This window comes from Capsicum annuum, chromosome 11 (genome assembly GCF_002878395.1).
Source record: "Capsicum annuum cultivar UCD-10X-F1 chromosome 11, UCD10Xv1.1, whole genome shotgun sequence".
In the NCBI taxonomy this organism is placed as follows: Eukaryota; Viridiplantae; Streptophyta; class Magnoliopsida; order Solanales; family Solanaceae; genus Capsicum; species Capsicum annuum.
Window position 1 is genome coordinate 18,820,952 of NC_061121.1, and position 6,584 is coordinate 18,827,535.

A 6,584-nucleotide genomic window follows, 5' to 3' on the forward strand; every position below is an offset into this window, starting at 1 on the left:
TAAGCTACCGAAGGTAGGGATAATCGTCCAGGTCTTATTGTGAAAGAAAAAAGCCGCCCCGCCACAGTAGATGGGTTGCTTCCTCTGTCGTCGTCGGGGAGCTCTTGGAGAGGAGACCTTAGGATAAGTTGCTAAAACAAAGGGGATGAGAGGATCTACCCGTTCAGATAATTTTGAAGAAAGACTGTTGATAGATCTTGTCTATATTCTTGATAAACATTCACTATAATGTCAATGCATTTATAAAACTCCCTTGAATGTCTAATTGATAGATAATGTGTCTCGTTAAAACCTTACTAAAATAAAGTCCAATGGAAAAAAAAAACTAGTGAAGGAAAAAGAGTACACATCTCTAATAATACGCATATAGGCTGCCTCATTAAAAATCTTACAAGGAAAATCCAGTGTGACAAAACCTCGTAAGGAAAAAAGAGTACAACGTGTATTTGCTTCCCCTGACGAGAACATCAATGAATCTTTGCACCCTAATCTTGTGCACCATTTTCTTGAAAGTTGCAGTTGAAAAAGACTTGGTGAATAAATCAATCACATTGTCACTTGAACAAATCTGTTGCACGTTAATATCATTACTTTTTTGGAGCACATGTGTATAAAAAAGTTTTGGCGAAATATACTTCGTTCTATCTCCTTTTATGAATCTTCCCTTAAGTTGTGCATAGAAAATCGTGGGTCTTTTGTCACATTTCAAATCATATTTTTCTCGAATGAGATGTATCATAGACCTTAACCATACATATTCTCGGCTTGCTTCGTGAATAGATATTATGATGAAGTGACTTGATAAACTGTTTTGTATATCTCCAAGATATGACAGTATCTCCACATATGAACACACAACCTATTTTAGATCGAGTTTTACGCGGGTCAGATAAGTACCCAACATTAGTATAGCAAACAAGATCGGGACTGCAAGCTTTAGAATAAAATAAGATCATGTCTTTTATCCCATTTTGATGTCTCCTAGTAGGAACAAAAATAAACCTTGCTAACAAATTGACTGAAAATACTATATTAGGCCTTATAGTATTTGCAAGATACATTAGTGCACCACTTGTACTAAGATTTTATACTTCATAACTAATTTAAATTGGTATATTTTTCATTTCAGCAAATAATCTATTGCTTTTAAAAACTCTCTAAGATTTTCAACAATATTCTGACCATCAGTTTATCCCTTATAAGAATAATAAATAAGTTTCCCAGAAACTTTATATGTTTCAAGCATTTTGAATCCTTTAGAAATTTTCATATGGATTTTTGTCACGTGACAATATTCAGCATATGATGTGCGACATATTCAAGTGTCTGGACTGCAAATCAAATAAGTTTTACACTTACCAAGATGCATCCTTTTATGTCACTTGATAAATATTTCTCCGTCAGCATGTTTAAATAAACGTAGAATTTAGATCCTCATAATCGTTTACAATATTGGGCCAATATTGTATCAAAGATATCATATCGGTTTACAGTATGACATAACATTTTGAGATCTCATCACTTCATTATTTTCAGGTACGTGAACCTCTCATAAGGTTTCATGAAGTGTTATGTCATAGGCTCTTCAAGAGCACATTGTCTTCTTATTATGATTACTTGCTCATTATCCTTTTCAAGGATTATTTCAGTTGAAATCGATTGGTCTACCACGCTTCACGCATGCATAGACTTTTTCCTTTAGGAACACAAAATAGGAGCACTTGCAGCTTAAATATGAGATGTTTTCGGTATTTGACTTGAATTATCTTTTGAATGAGTATCTGATGATAATTCCTCACATATTGCTTAGCTACTTATAATCTCCCCCATATGTTAGAAAAATTAAGATATATCCTCTATCTTCATAATTTATTGGTATAATGCATACAAGTGTTATTGCATGCAACATATCATATTTCATACCAACACATGAAGCTTTGTTCTCATTAACAATGATTTAGATATTTATCAAAGGAGACATTCAATGCCAAACCATCATCATCAAGATAAATTGTCTTGATTACACAATCTGAAAGTTATGTTTTTAACTCAATTTTATTGAGTAAGCAACTTTATAAATGTCAAACTGCATGTTGACAATGTGATTATCTTATTGATGCATCTTTTCAAGATATCACATGATAGGTGAACGGGCCTTTATTCACCTTTTATACTTTTTAGATTTTAAGGGATCTAATCCCAATATTAGTTGGTACAACCAACTTAACATGAGAACAAACAACATTAAAAGGAATGAAGAATTTTCTAATTCTTCAATATATGTTTAATCCTCACTATGCACATCTTTGAGATGTCGCAATTGTTCATGTCAATTTATGAACTTTTATGCTAGTAAACTTCAAATTTACCATGACATGTACTTTTTTTTCTTTAGTAAATTTCATATTTATTATTGCATGAATAAATTTTTGAATTTACTACTTCAGAAGTAGATTTCAAAATAACTCTTCTCAGTTATTCTGCCTCATTCAGAGGTGAGTTGTGATACCATCACAATCAAGTACATGTTTACATTAACAAGCTTCTCATTCCCCAGGAATGAAATATAATCGTGCATTAAGTCTATCAAATTCTGATAGCTTATAACCTCTTTCAAGATATTGCTACTTCAGGAGCAAATCGAGGCATACATATGACGTAGAAAATTTTTCTCTAACATATCTTATGATCATAGTATGCGTGTGAAAATATCATCACATTTGATGATCATTATCATATTGTCCCTCCACGCGTATATTTGTGCGTTCAATCACTTATCTTTTTTCAGACATATTATACACTGCCACCACATTCGCTTCAAGAATGGAGCAAATCGTTATCTTTTAGACTTATCACATATTGCTACCACATTTACTTCATGGAATGGAGCATATCACATTCGCTTCATGGAATGGAACATATTTAATGAGACAAGTTTCATGACTTTTCACCAAATACACATTATTTTACCTTTAGCCGTCATAATATCATCAATATATGGTGCATTGAGATTCAAACTCAACGTCTTATCCATATAAAGGCTTCTTAGGTATAAATCGATGAGACTTGAATCCAACATCTTATGTCATGATCATCGGGACTCTAACCCGATACGTTAATATGATGAGACTTAAATCAATCATCATATCTTTTAACAATATTATTTTTTCAACAACAAAAATAAGAAACAAATCAAACCAAATTAGTTATCTCAAATCCAATATGCAATTGATTGTGTATATAAAAAAAAAGACAACCTTAAATTCTTTAACATACAATAAGTTTACTGGACTATTATTAAAGCAGTATAAAAGTGATCCCCACAGACGTCGCCAAGTCATACGAATTATTAACATGAGCAAATTAACATCAATTTTTTTCTTTCTTTTCTAAATTGAATATTAAATTAAAAACAAGCAACAATAGTGGCCATACATATGCTGGTGATGTAATTATTAGTTTACTTAAATGTTTCATCACGGTATTTGAAGAACAATATAACTTTATAATAAAACAAGCCTACCGTACATATCTCATTGGTAAGAGATTTCGTGTTGATAACGCATTATAAAATATAATGAAATATAAAATAAGAACATGAATAAATAGAGAGAGAGAGGAGAGACTTCTTTATTTCTCTTGAGGGATCAAAGATCATAAAATTGATCATACAATAAACAAATCCCCTCTATTTATAGGGAAAAATATTATATTTCTAGTATCTGACTAAAAAACTGATACTTCAAATCCTAATAGATATCAACTAGATCTTGATAGATTTTATTAGATCTTATTAGATCTTATTTATATTTTTGATAGACATTCACTATAATGTAAATACATTTATAACAAAATTTAAGAAGTATCAAATTTTTAAAAGTTTTAAGTACGTAATAAAAATCTAATTAATAAATTTGTAAATATTTGACTTTAAAAATAAGAACATATTTTAAATATATATATAAAAAATAATCGTAACACAAATATGGTTCAAATCGGTACATCTCTCTTAGCGTGTGATTTGACTTTAAAAATAAGAAAAGATTTTAAATATATATATATATATAAAATAATCATAACACAAATATGGTTCAAATTGATGCGTGTCTCTTAGCCTATGACAACAAGGGAAAGAGGTATTTTATGGCAAACGCAAAAGGATGATCCATCAACCACTTGAAACTTCTGGTGGTAAAACTTATATATGTATATGTTTATGTTTACATTATTATATTAAAGTCTGAAAGATTTTTGAAAAGTGATTTGAACTTTTATACTTTATTAAAAATCTCTGCAATAAATAAAATTATTTAATTTTAAATAATTAAACGTTACACGTGTGAGACATGTGTTATTAAAATAGTAAAACTAAAATCACAAAAAGCTACAAAAGTTAAGCCTAATATTAATTAGGTACATATAAGATAACATGTATTGGATGGATATTCACCAAATTCATTGAATTTATAACACTTTCTTCTTGTGTTGAAAATGTTTAAGGCTCCACATAATGCACTTGAAATTTGTACCTACAATTTCTTCTAATGCACCAAAAATAAATTTCTCTTAACATATAATGTCTTCACCCTTTCTTATACTTGTTGAAGACCGGTTAATCGTAGGTGCGTTGCACATGTATATCATATCGAGCAATTAAAAAAATTATTAATATTAAAATAAATATAATATTTTAACTAAAATCAAAAGTAAATAATTAAAAAATAATTCTCTCTGTTTATTTTTACTTGTTAGATTTTGCATCTTGAGAGTCAAACTATATCATGACCTTTAACCAATATTTTAAGATGTATTTTTTATAAAAAAATTTCAAATTTAAAATATTGAAATTACTCTACTTAAATTTAGCTTCAAAAATTAGTTAAATTTACTCTAATAAAACGAAGCATGACAAATAAAAGTAATTAAATAGAGGGAGTATTTTCACTATTATTAGTTATTTGTAGCATGTATAACTAATAATATGTGATGTAATTGGTGGTTGAAATTAAGTAATGAAATTTTAGCCTTTTGATATTGGTATATTATGGAACTTAAAATGATTAATGATGTTATCTTTCTTGTTCTACATACATTTGCACCTCAAATTTCTTGTGACTAACAAAATGTAGCAAATTCTTAATTTAATATTTTCCAACCTATTGCCTAGTGTTAGATATAAAATATAATATTTTTCAATCTATTGCCAGTTCTAGTGGAACAATATTACTTCTGAAGTTTATCAAAATACTTATCTATGCATAAGTCCTTTTGTGTCTCTAGTTGTGATAAACCTAGCTCCCAATTATAGCTACTACCACTTCCTTATGAAACTTGTTCATCATAACTTAATTGTTGAAAATAGAGTAAAAATTGTTAGATATAAATACAAAAATATAAATGTAAATATGTTGAACAATATTACTTCTGAAGTTTATCAAAATACTAATCTGTAGAAAGAGAAAATTATGTAGAACTTCGAAACGGTTGTCAAATTTGAAATTGACTCTTCGAATCGTGTTGATAACTTCATAAGTCTCAAATCAATATAAATGGTGGTGGAATGATTGAAGTTCTTCCACTTTTAACCATATGTCGAAAATTCTTTATCTTCACTCCAACAAAAGAATTTTTTATTCACAACATTGATTGAACTAAATAAGGCATCGAAAATTAATTTACCTTTAAAAAATTTTGTTCATCGATCATGTTGATATTATCATCCTCATCCATCTTCAAATACCTACAAAATCGATACAAAATAAATTAAATATTATAATATGATTTTCAAAAAAAAAATATTTCTAAATTAAACAACAAGAACAACCTAAAACCCCAAAGAAAATATGTTTACCAAAAACACGTAATAAATATACATGAACTAAGAATTTTAGATGAAATAAAATTGAAAAATATTGCATGCTTTAATTTTTTAATCAACCTTTTATTCTTTTCCAAGTTTATATAGTATCTTTTATGGTAATCCTTGTTTAATTTTTGTACCATATATTTTAGGATTCCTTATTATTATCGCCTAATATTTTTGCCCTATATTTTTCTCTTATCATATATTTTAAAATTCCTTAATTTTTAAAATAAAATTTTATGTTTTAAATAAGGAAAATTCTACAAAATTTTATATTGTTTACCTTTCCTATGTTCTTTTTTTATTTCTTTCTCGTATCATTTTTTTCTTCTAATTTAATTATTCTTTCTTTCCTTTTATTTATTTAATTTTCATTCTTTTGTTACTCGAGTTTTTCTTTTTCTTACATTCTTAGTTAATTTTAAATTATTAAATTTAAAAATTAGTAAAAAGACGATTTTGTGTAAAGTGATTATTTTAATGAAGGGCAAAAAGTTCAAATCACTTTTCTAAGGGTTTTCACACTTTTAATATATTATAGATTAGAAATACAGATTATAAATTATAGGTTATAGATTATAAATTATAGATATAAATATAGTTATATAATGCTCCATATATGGACTTAACACTTGTACATACACTTTCTTTTAACGTACAAAAACCAAATTTATCTAACTTCTATCTTCATTTTATTTTAGATAATGGTTTATATGATTCC

At 27.9% G+C, this 6,584-nt stretch overlaps 1 long non-coding RNA gene across 1 annotated transcript; it reads right to left on the bottom strand.

Annotated features, from left to right (window-relative positions):
* Positions 1-418: 418 nt before the first annotated feature.
* Positions 419-5,905, bottom strand: LOC107846982. The gene is made up of 3 exons (XR_001667233.2): positions 5,825-5,905; positions 5,680-5,740; positions 419-568 (listed from the first exon to the last, which is right to left on the bottom strand). It is a non-coding gene; the product is annotated as an uncharacterized LOC107846982 (long non-coding RNA).
* Between the last annotated feature and the right edge of the window lie 679 nt (positions 5,906-6,584).